This window comes from Silene latifolia, chromosome 2 (assembly GCF_048544455.1).
Source record: "Silene latifolia isolate original U9 population chromosome 2, ASM4854445v1, whole genome shotgun sequence".
In the NCBI taxonomy this organism is placed as follows: Eukaryota; Viridiplantae; Streptophyta; class Magnoliopsida; order Caryophyllales; family Caryophyllaceae; genus Silene; species Silene latifolia.
Genome location: NC_133527.1, coordinates 164502085 through 164513976, shown reverse-complemented (window position 1 = coordinate 164513976; position 11892 = coordinate 164502085). Strand labels below are relative to the sequence as shown.

The 11892-nt window shown below is 40.6% G+C and overlaps 1 non-coding gene across 1 annotated transcript; it reads left to right on the top strand.

Moving 5' to 3' along the window:
* Positions 1 to 389: 389 nt before the first annotated feature.
* Positions 390 to 496, top strand: LOC141645627 (small nucleolar RNA R71). The gene has a single exon (XR_012545105.1). It is a non-coding gene; the product is annotated as a small nucleolar RNA R71 (small nucleolar RNA).
* Positions 497 to 11892: the final 11396 nt, after the last annotated feature.

Genomic DNA, 11892 nt, shown 5'->3' with positions numbered 1-11892 from the left:
CACTTGAGTCATGACCCAAGGTTCCACAATTCTCACATATCCCGCTTGGGATTGATGAGGATGCCGTCATGGCATTGACATGATGCTTTGATGTTTTTGATTTTTCCTCAAGCCTAGCAATAGCTTGTTCAAACTTCAAGTTGATTGTGTCAATGTGAGCACTAAGTTGAGCACCTAATTGAGTAACGGTGTCCACTTCATACTTTTCTCCTCTAGTAGCCTTGCAAGGCCTACTATATTGTGAATTATGGACCGCCATTTCCTCAATCTTGTTCCATGTTTGATTGTCATCAACTTCGGTGAACATTCCATTTGATCCCATATTGAGAATGTTCCTTGAATCTTCATATAAACCATTCCAAAATTGTTGCACTAAAAACCATTCGCTAAGTCCATGGTGAGGACATGAGCGACAAATACCTTTGAACCGCTCCCAAGCTTCATACAAAGATTCTTCATCCCTTTGCTTAAAACCCGTAATTTGAGCTCTTAGCATGTTAGTCTTTTCCGGTGGGTAGAATTTTTTGTAGAAAGCTAGAGCTAACTTCTTCCAAGAAACTATTCCAAGGGTGGCCTTATCAAGGCCCTTCAACCATTGCTTTGCGGTGCCGATTAACGAAAAAGGAAATAAGACCCATCTTATTTGGTCTTGAGTCACGCCCGTTTGAGAGATAGCTTCACAATAATCGCAAAAGGTTTCCATATGAGAATGAGGGTCCTCACTAGGCATTCCCCCGAATTGGCTCCTCTCAACTAGTTGGATGAAGGCGGACTTGGCAATAAAGTTTCCGGTGAGATGTTGTGGGGTAGGAGTACCATTTGGTAGATCCTCCTCGGTGGGTATAGAGTGTGACGAAAATTTAGGCATTGTAGGTGGATTTTGTGTGGTATTGTTTAATGGGTTCTCTTCTCCTTCTATTGCAAAAGGATTGACAAACTCACTAGTGGGTTGAACAACTTCACCAACACTTCCCAAATTCCTCCTAACAAGTCTCCTATTATTCGTCAAGGTTCTTTCGATTTCACGGTCAAAAGGTAACAAATCTCTTTGTAACCTTCTAGACATGCAAAATATCAAACAACTCGAAAACAATTAGAACAAACCTTGAGGAGTTTTACTTCCCCAAGGTGAAAAAGACACAACTAAAAACAATAAAAGAAATCTTAAATCAATTAAACACCGTCCCCGGCAACGGCGCCATTTTTGATCGAAGCCATTTGGTGTTCACAATTAAGCATATGTGGTCGTTGGTCAATGGTCGATACAAAACACAATTTATACTTCACAAACAACTCTACAATTAGTAAAGAGGCAAGTAAAGGTCGGATCCCAAGGGACGGGTATTGAAATGAGAATTCTATTGTAACTAGTAGTGTCTAGGGGTGTCACAAATTGGGTTGATGTAGAAGGTTACTAAACTAAAATAGCAATGAAAATAAACTAGCAAGATGAATAAAATAGGGGTGTAAACAATTGATTAAAGGCACTAGGGTGTCATGGGTTCATAGGGGAATCATGGGATATGATCATACAAACATGTTCTCAAATTATAAGCAAGCAATTATTGTTGTGATAGATTGAGTTGGGTTATATCTTACAATCCTAGGAAAGTTTGGGTCCCGGAGCCGAATCGATTAGATTGTACAACACCTACAAGTCGACTTAATCTTTCCTACTCAACACATGCATGGTCTAACAAGACTCGAGTTGGGTTATGTCTTACAAGTCAAGTTGAAAGGATAGAAGATGATAGTAAATGCAAGGATTCATAGGCTTAGCATTTCATCAAATATAACATGTGCATGTATTAAGATCAAAACAAGCAAGCAAATAAGATATGAAAGCATATTAATTTAAGCATGAATCATTCCCCATGTTGGTTTCCCCTAATCACCCATTAAACCCTAGCTAAGAGACTACTCACTCATTATCATATTGATCATGCTAGAAAGGTTGTCAATCATACTAACATAATGAAACATGATGAATAAATGAAAGTAATTAGCAATAATTAAAAAGGGATTAAGAGATTATACCTACTAATGATTCCAATAATAAAGATGCAAAGAATAATAGAAGAACTTGATGATTGATGGAAGGTTGTCAATCTCCCAATAAACCCAATAATCTTCTAATTACCCAAAATAAAGTAAGAACAAGAGAGAGATTAAAGAACTAAAACTTGGATTAAAACTTGATTAATACTTGATTACAATATTGAAGAGAGATTTGATTGATATTAACTACACTAATTATTGATAAGAAGAACATGCTCCTCTAATTAGACTAATGGGGTATTTATAGTGAAAATTAGGGAGGATGCATTAGGGTTAACTAAGGGCTAAACTAGTAATTACACTTTTGAGCAAGGAGACTCCGGTATTCTCCGAGAGAAGGGCTTCTCTTATCGTGGCTTGAAGAACGAAAACGTGCTGTACTGAAATCCGTGCGGATGGGAGTCGAGACGGCCGGATCTGGGCTGGAGAATCCGAGCGGATTCTTGGTCAAGACGCTCGGATTGGCGACTGGGAATCCGAGCGGATTCCTTTGAGGGACGCTCGGATTGGCGAGGGCGGACGGACGGATTGTGTACAATCCGTTCGGATTGTCTGGCAGCAGCTTTTCTTCTTCTTTTCTTCCCTTTTCTTCATGAATTCCTTGGGGATTTCCTTGGGGACTCAAGGATCCTTTTCTCAACAATGCTCTTCTACTAAAATATGTACAAAGGCCTTCTAGTCTTGTCTCTCCTTGATGCTTGGTCATTGAATACGATCAATTTAGCCTCGTTTTGCCATGAAAATGCAAGATTCTTACTCCTTTCCTACCAAGGGATCAAAATCTCAAAGAATATGCAAAACAAAGAACTAAAGATAAGAAATGACCCAAATAGGCACTAAAAAGCATGGAAACAATGGTGATTCGGGGGCTAAATATGCGCCAATTATGGTCGCATCACTAGGTCTGCAAATACAACAAACTAATGAAGGCATTAAAATCCATCAACAGAATTACATCAAAGAGTTGATTCGGAAATTCGGAATGGAAAGTTCACATGCTATGCCAACTCCAATGGTCGAGAACAAGAAATTGACATTGGATGAAAACGGTAAATCAGTTGATGAAACTACTTACCGTGGGATGATTGGGTCACTGTTATATTTGACCGCAAGTAGACCCGATATTATGTTTAGCGTATGCGTATGTGCGAGATATCAATCATCTCCCAAAGAGTCGCATATGACGGCCGTAAAACGAATTTTACGTTACTTAATTGGAACGGCCAACTTATACCTATGGTATCCAATGAAATGCAATTTTGATCTAGTCGGTTATTCTGATGCCGACTACGCAGTTTGTTCTCTAGACAGAAAAAGTACGTCAGGTGTCGCCACTTTTGTCGGACCGTGCATCATTACGTGGGGTTCGAAGAAACAAAATTCGGTTGCTCTTTCAACTGCTGAAGCCGAATATATTGTTACAGGACTGGTATGTACTCAACTTTTATGGCTTAAGCAACAATTACGTGATTATGGTGTTGACGTAGGATGTATCCCTATTTTATATGATAATACTAGTGCGATAATAATTTCTAAAAATCCCGCACAACATTCACGTACTAAACATATTGAAATAAGACACCATTTTATACGAGACCATGTTGAGAAGGGGAATGTAAAACTTGAATTTTGTAGTACTGAAAAACAATGGGCAGACATTTTGACAAAATCATTAGCTAGAGAACGATTTGAGACTTTACGGTTGGAAATTGGTTTAATCAGTGGTACCTAAGTTTCTATATTTGTTCAATATTTTTATGACTGATTAGTTAAGTTAAGATTGTATGACTGTGTCCGTATATTGCGTTGCATGAATAATTTCGTTTGTAGGAATATTTTTATCATAAAATTCTATTTGTTATTTAGAATTTAATTGTTATACAAACTAATTCCTTATCACAATAAATAAAACACACCAATTCTTTTATCTTTCCAAATAAAAAAAAAATCTTTCCTATATTGCTATCTCTTGTACACGGCACAATCATAAACTTCCTATGCAAACTCAATTTCCTTATTCTTATCCTTTGCCTAATAAATTTATCCCTTAAATTCCTACACCTACCATAATTCATACTCCTAATTATACACTTACCATAATTACTCTCCACTTGTTAACCCTAGCCTACACCTATATCTACCCTCCTTGCGTGTTACCCGTCCACCCAACCCCACTTGCATACTTTTCCTTCTCTCAAATTTTTACCATCATCACAACTCATCTTCTTTACAAAACCCATCACCATCACCTCCTTTTTCAAACCATCATCATCATCATGAATCCTACCCATGCAAAAAATACCCGATCTTCAACCCGTCACCACCAAAACCGCCCCTTTCATAACCAAACTTCACCACTACCACCACATGATTCTAATCCCACTAATGATCCTTCACCACAACCAAACCAAACCACACCCCTGTTCCGTGGTCAGGACGAATCGGTGTCCGAAGGCAAAAGACGTCGTCTTTTCAAGGGTAAAAATAAAGTAGTTGTTGGTGATAGTGAAGCTGTGGAGGAACCAGAGGTTATAATTCGGAATGGTGTTGCTCGTACTTTGCTTAGGGATGTTTCAAAAGCCGCGACAAAAGAGGGTTTGAATCGTGTTCGGCTTACACATGACAAAAGCTTCTTAGTGAATCGAGTTTTGAGGTATTCCGTTCATGGTGGTAGGTATTATCCGAAATCTTGGTTGGTTAATGTTCCCGCTCTTGCTTTCTTTGTTAATTTTCTTGATTTTCAAGGGTGGAGTCACATTAGTCAGCTTTCGGGTCCTATTTATCCAGTTGAGTTGGTTCAATTCTTTGCTAGTGTCTCACTTAAGAAAGGAGTTTTGCATGCGGTTGTTAATGGAGTTGATGTTACCGTCTCTATTTCGGATTTCTGCTCTGCTTTTTCGGTTCCTAATGAAGGAATTGAATTAAATCCGAGTCTTGAATGGTCTAATGTTGTGAGTGAAAAGGAGTTGTTTGTGAAAAAGTATTTTGAGGAGATGACGGAAGGAGGTAATATCGTGGTTCATCCTCTTTCGGCAAAAATCAAGTTCCTCTTGAACTTTTTGTGGAACACAGTGGTGCCGAGGAAAGGAGGCCGTGATAAGGTGTCGAGCTATGAAGCTATTATGGTTTATTCTTGGTTGGAAGGTCAGAAGGTGAATTTGGGTAGTGTTGTCTTGCACCGTATAATTCAGACAAGTCTTACGGTAACTAAGGAGAAGTTGAGCACCACAATTGATTTGCCATATGGTATGTGGATATCTCGATTGTTGGAAATAAAACGAGTTGTGGGGCCTGATAGTTACAGTGTTAGTACTCGGGACTGTATGTGTGACAGATTGATCAAGATAATGGGTCTTGTTGTTAATGGACCCGAATTACTTCTTGCTAAAGACATTGAGAAAACCCAGGGAGATTCGGGTTTAGGAGTTGTGGAGTCGAAATTGGAGGGCTTTATGAGTGGTTTAATGGAGAAATTTGAGGAGCATTCGGCCAATTTGGCTACGGTATTGACTCGGGTTGGACCATCTCGGTCTTTAGACTCGGGCTTGGATGCTACTCGGGTGTACTCTTGGATGGAGGAAGTGGACAAAAGGTTAGCGGGTTTTGAGAGGGATTTGAAGGCAATTCGTGGGGAAGTGTTCCCACACGGTGATCGTCTCACTTTCCTTACGAGTCAGGGTGGAGCTATGGTTATGCACGGGAAAGCCATGGCGGCTGATCAGGCGCTCACGTTGGAGGCCACAAAGGCTCTTTCTTTGAAAGTCCTTAACTTTGAAAGGAGCATTGGTACTCTTTCTCAGTTGGTTCGGAGCTCGTTTGACCGTCTGGATGCTTTAGAGCACCGCACTAGACCCGACTACGTGAACCCGTATAAGACCCGTAACATTTGATTTCCTCTCGTCCTACCATATCTAGCCTTACCTTATTTAGCTTTCTTTTCATTTTCTTTTGGTGTGTTCAAACATTATCATTCGGCCCATATTGGCAATCCACTTGTGGTTATGGCTCAAGTGTTTCATTAGACATGTGTTCATTCGGCCCATTTTGGCTTTAAACATGTTTAATTCTTAGTTTGTATGATAATTATCTTTTGGATGCTTATAGTCTTGCGTGTTATTACTATTTCCTATGACGTTTTATCTCTTATCTCGTCTTATATTATTCTAGTCATTTTTGATTTGTTCTTAGCTTTTCGATGATGTCAAGAGGGGGAAAGAACGTCTATAGAAAGCATCTACCTAAGCTTGCTCCTTGTCAAGACCAATTGTCTCTTAAAGTCCTTAAAGTTTCGGTTTTTGAAAAATTGTCTTGATCTTGCATTAATCTTTATTATCAAGATAACGGTATTATATTGAGGGGGAACTTTTTACTTAGTCACAATTTTAGGAGACTTGCCATCATCAAAAAGGGAGAATTTGTTGAACCATATAGCTTATATGTTTATGTTTTGATGATGTCAAGATGCTTTACATTCTATATACTTGTTGCGTGTAATCGTTTGTTAAGTATTTTAGAACTAACCTATTACGAGCAACAAAGAAGATTGTGACAATTGCGTGAGAAGTTCAAGCCTTCGTTCAAGATTAAACAATTCAAGATTCATTCAAGAATTATGTAAAGACGAAGTCCGTCTAAAGATTAATCAAGCTTGGATGATGACGTAGCCTATACTCGAAGATCTCCTTGAAGATTAGAATAGTATAGGTGATTATCTCATAATGGTAATCAAGAATGAGTTTCTTGAATTAGTAAAGTTATAGCTTTGCAGCTGTAACATTACTAGTAAAAGAGCTCAATGTTATAGCTCTCCTACTATAACATTGAGATGCTGAGTTTTTATACACGACTTTTAAATGTTTTGTAAATTGTTTTATAATTGTTTAAAGTTTATTTTAAATGTTTTAATGAAAGTATTTATATATTAAAGCCCAATTTAGTGAGGAGTCCGGCTTTGTATTAAACGTTAATTAGTAGTTATAATGGATCAACTTATGAGTTGGACTTTGCTACTAATTAGGGTTTCAACATAGCCTCTCTTAAAACCTAAATTCTAATCATATGTTAAGACTAGGGTTTACACGAGTCACGAGGCACATGAGCCGTGACATCTCGTGTTACCTAGGGTATATTAGGTAAAGATTTTATACTATAGTAATATCTTTACATATCTTATATATCTTACTTAATATATTTGTTTATGGTAAAAGATATTCTTTTTTTAGGAAATCTTATCATAATATTAGAATTTATAGTAAAGATAATATTTGGAAAGATTATATTCTATCTTTTAGAATATTCTTTATTATCTTTTAAGGCTTTTAGGAAAGAGATAATAAGAAGATATAGTTTGCAATTATATCTTATTATTTCGGCTATTAGGTTTTGTGCAAAAACCGTGTAGCCTACTCCTTCCTTCCCTATAAATACTTTGTTATTTACAACATCTAAAATAGATACCTTAAGCATAAAAATTAATTTCATCTTCATAGAGCAAACCGTGTGTTTTCAAAGAAAAACCGTTTTGTTATTTTGAAAGGTCGTGTGTTTTAAAACTCGCATACTTGTTCTTCATTTATCGTTATAAGATAATAGTGCTTAGTTGATTTCTGAACTTGTTCATTAACGTGAACCTTTGTTAGAATCATTAGTGCTTTCTTATTAGCGTAAGTTAGTCACTCGAGTATTTAACGGTACTCATTGAGTTACAGCTAGAGTTAGTTGTACGAGTTGGGTTAGTAAATTTGTAATCCGTAGAAATGTACTAAATTTATTAATCGAGAATAGTGGACGTAGGTTTCGACTTGTGAAACTGAACCACTTGAAAAATCCGTGTGTCTCTCCTTCTTTCATTCTTTCGTTTATTTCGTTTACCTTCGTTAGTTGATTAGTTAAAGTTTAATCAATAAACTTTAAATAATCAATTACATACGCACAATCGAAAAAGCTTTAAAAAGTTTTAAATCCTCAATTCACCCCCCTCTTGAGTATTTTGGATCAATAGACTCTTCATAGGGTTTTCGGAGAAACTTTGGAAGTGAATCTCGAAAAGATATGAAAAGATACGAAAAATACGCAGAAAAGGACTTTGGAAGAGGCGCAGCAGGCACTGCGTCCCTTGGAAGAGGCGCAAAGAATCTGCTGCGTCTGTTCCCAGTGATTTCCTCCGCGAAAAAGATTTCCGTGTTTAATTTATGGAATAACGGATTAATCTTATTTTCCTTAATATTTTGTATGAATATTATGGGAAATTCTTTACCAAAGATTAAAAGATTGTAAAAGATTTATAAAATATGGAATAGAAATATCCGGAACATTCCAGAACATTCTGACTCGGGATTTTAGCGGTTATCAGAAAATGAAGACGGTTTTAGGTCCGGACTCCAAATGTACTCTAATTACTGTCAAAACGACCGTATCGGCACGTAGATGACAATTAAGAGGTAGACACCAGTGTTTGAGCAATCACTTGACGATAAACTTACGAACTATCACAAATCGTTCCGGGTACCAAACATGCGGCCCAATCATCACCGGGTGGTTTGCGGGAGGTGCAGAAACGAGGTGTCTACAGAGCCCCCACTTTGACTGAGGCTTAGACAAGGCGAAAGTCAAAGTATAGCCATCAGGTCAATCGAAGATTACAACCTGACGACTATGGCGACGCGAGGCGGATCAAGGGGTCTGAACCAAGGACCTGTCATCGTGAACATTTTAGAGTCTGTCGACTATCGAGAAGGGTCGTTTAAAGTCCATTAGACTGCGTAAGGAAGCTCGCCAGCCATAAGAAGAGACCATACCTGAGACTTCTTTCTTGAGATGCTTTCGGAGGTGCGTGGGAGCTAAGGTTAAGCGTAGGAGCTAAGGGTAAGCGTAGGAGCTAAAGGATAAGCGTAAGAGCTAAAGATAAGTGTAAGAGCTAAGGGTAAGACCTAAAAGATAAGTAAGGATTGTGCTAGGGCGTGGGACCCTAAAGGAAAGCATCGATGGGAAGGAGGCCAAATATAATTTCAACCTGAGGGGTAACTAAGGCTCGAGTGTAAGAACTCTGCTAGTCTGGGAACTTCTGGAGAACGACACCTTTATCGCACTCCGTGGGGAAACAAGAAATATTGTGAGTAGCAGGACACAGGCGGGAACTGCTGGGAGAAATCTGCTTGGGTCGTCTTCAAACCAACTTCAGAAGAACTTGAGAAGGACGATTGTATGTCGTGAACTCTCGTTGGGGCAACCTTATCGGGAACTTATCTCCATTTCTCGAGAGGGATTGTCTATCCGCTTACTCTCGCTGGGGGAACATAATGAAGGCGTGTCGAAACACCTGTGAGAGAATACTTGCTCGTTGTGACAAACAAGGTCTTGGGAGCAATAAATAATGTGTGATAGTCTGCAGTTGGCTTAGAAAGAGTAGATCCGGGTCTGAGCGAAGAATAATCGTCAAACAGACCAGAAAAGATAAAATGGCATCGGGGAAGAGGCGCACCAAATATGGGCCCACAAATAACGAACTCATAACGAATTTTTGAAAACACGTATGAAGGGAAGCTGAGGAAGAGGCGCAGCAAGAGCTGCATCTCTTGGAAGAGGCGCAGTGCCTGCTGCGTCTTTTCCTGGGGGTGTTTTTCCTGCGTAAAAGCGCGATGAAACAGGGGTTTCACTTCATTTATTCGAAACACAAATCATCAATTCCTCTCTCAAATTTCAACCATTTCCGCCAAAATTTGATCTAAAAGCTTGCATTTGCCATAGCTAATCGAGGTATGTATATCATTCTTGCATTAATCTTCTATAATGAACGAATTGGATCGACAAAATTAAGGGTTTTCAACCCTAAAATGTTGAAAATTTGTGGCTTTTCCCCCAAATGAACTTGCCTTGCAAAACTGACTTTGTAAATGGCCAATTGGTAATATAAGGATCATAACCATGTATTTATTTCGAGTTTTTGTTGAGTTTTGAGCATTTGAGTGAAATTGAGACGGTTTCACAGCTAAACCGTAAATTGCTTCGAAAATGGCCTTAGGATCGCCCATTTGCGATGAAACTTGATATTTGGAATACTTGGATGATGGGTAAACTTCCTACCATCTCGGAATTTTGGTTTGTGACGGCTTTTTCAGGACACTTTTCTAGGGCATAATCGCCGTTATAACGAAATGCTGCCGAAATTTCGACTCGAACCCATGACTAGGCTTCAACTTAGGCTTGACTTAACCCAAATTACCACATGAGCGATCAGGTTTGTGGGAATACGGCCAAAGATGGCAAGAAAGGAGCGATTTCAGGGCTTCTAAAACTCAAAAATCTCCTAATCAAGGTTCGTCGTCACTTGACGCGGCCTAAAATTACTTTAACGTTGCAGGTGACGAGGCTTCTACTTCTGGGAGAGGTCCCATGGACATAGACACAGCCGTTGACGCTTCTCGTGCTCTCGAGGAGGCTTTCACTATTGTTGGGGCAGCTGCTGATGTTGCTGAGGACGAGGTCCTCGAGGAGGAGGAGGAGGCCCCGAGGCGGGCCAACGTTGGGCGAGGTGGTTGTCACGGAGGGGAGCCTGCGTGGCCGAGACCAGGGGACAAAGCAGCACTTGCTTTGGGTCATGGAGGGTCACCTGTCCTATAGGACGGTGAAGAGCTTGGTAATCTTGGATTCATTACTCATCACTCATCTTATTTCATTTCATTTTACTCATATCTTTCCAATTCATTCAAACTAAAGATAGCTTTTGTTTTAATTCACAATAGGAGGCCGGGAACATCAGATCGTTCTCGGGCTACACGACGGCGATGGCGTGCTACGAGAGGCTGTCGACGGAGGAGCGAGCCATGATCGAGCGGGGAGCATTTGGCGCCTTGGTGCAGGCTTGGAGGGATATCGCGAAGAGGAAGCTGCGGGCTAACCTTAGCCTGGTCTGCGCTTTCTTGGACCGATTCTGGGACACGACTTCCACTTTTCACATGCCTTTTGGTGAGGTGGGAGTCACGTTGGAGGACTACGGCATGATTTCCGGTCTGTCGTGTGGGACCGAGGCGGTGGAGTGGCCGGAGACTTCCATGAGGGTGGACTCGGCCAAGGCTAGGAGGTTGATCGGCTGGAACTTGGCGCCGAAGGCTGCTGCAGTGCCTGGTTTGGTGCCTAGTTCTTACGTTCGAGACTACTTTGCGGGGAAGACCCCGGCGCTAGTGGTGATTGACGGGAGGGAGATGGCTCCTTCTCCCTGTACGGCTGAGCAGAGGGCCCGCTTGTGGCTATGGTGGTTTCTGTCTTCGATTTACCTCGGAGACAAGGGAGAGAGGTTGTCGACAAAGCTCCTTCCCTTTCTTTCTGACCTGAGCTCCCTAGGACGTTGGGACTGGGTCACTGCTGGTTTTGCGGTCCTCATCCGCTTCATGAGGGCCATGGTTCATCCGGAGTTGCTGGAGAAGGGGACTTCTCCTGGTGATGTCGGGCCTGGACTACTGTTGGAGGTATGAACCTTCATTTCTTCTCATGAAAGATCATTTCTTTTCTTATCAAATCACGAAAGATCGTTATTGACTATCTTGCTTCACAGGCATGGGTGTACTCCTACTTTCCGAGCCTCTCGCCCAAGAGGACGGAGCCGGTGGAGAAGGCGTATCCCGTTGTGAGGGATTGGGTGATGTGTCGCACGAGGAGCAAGCGTTCCTCTCATGGTGTCGGGAACGCCCTTCAGCTGGACAGTGTGAGCATCTCACTTGTATTCGTTTTGCTTCTTCATTACTTTCTAACCGATCATAAGAATGATTTTTTGCTTGTATTTCCCCAGTGGGTGCCCAGGCCTTGGGCGGAGTATGCTGACGCTCCTCCTTTCGTGGC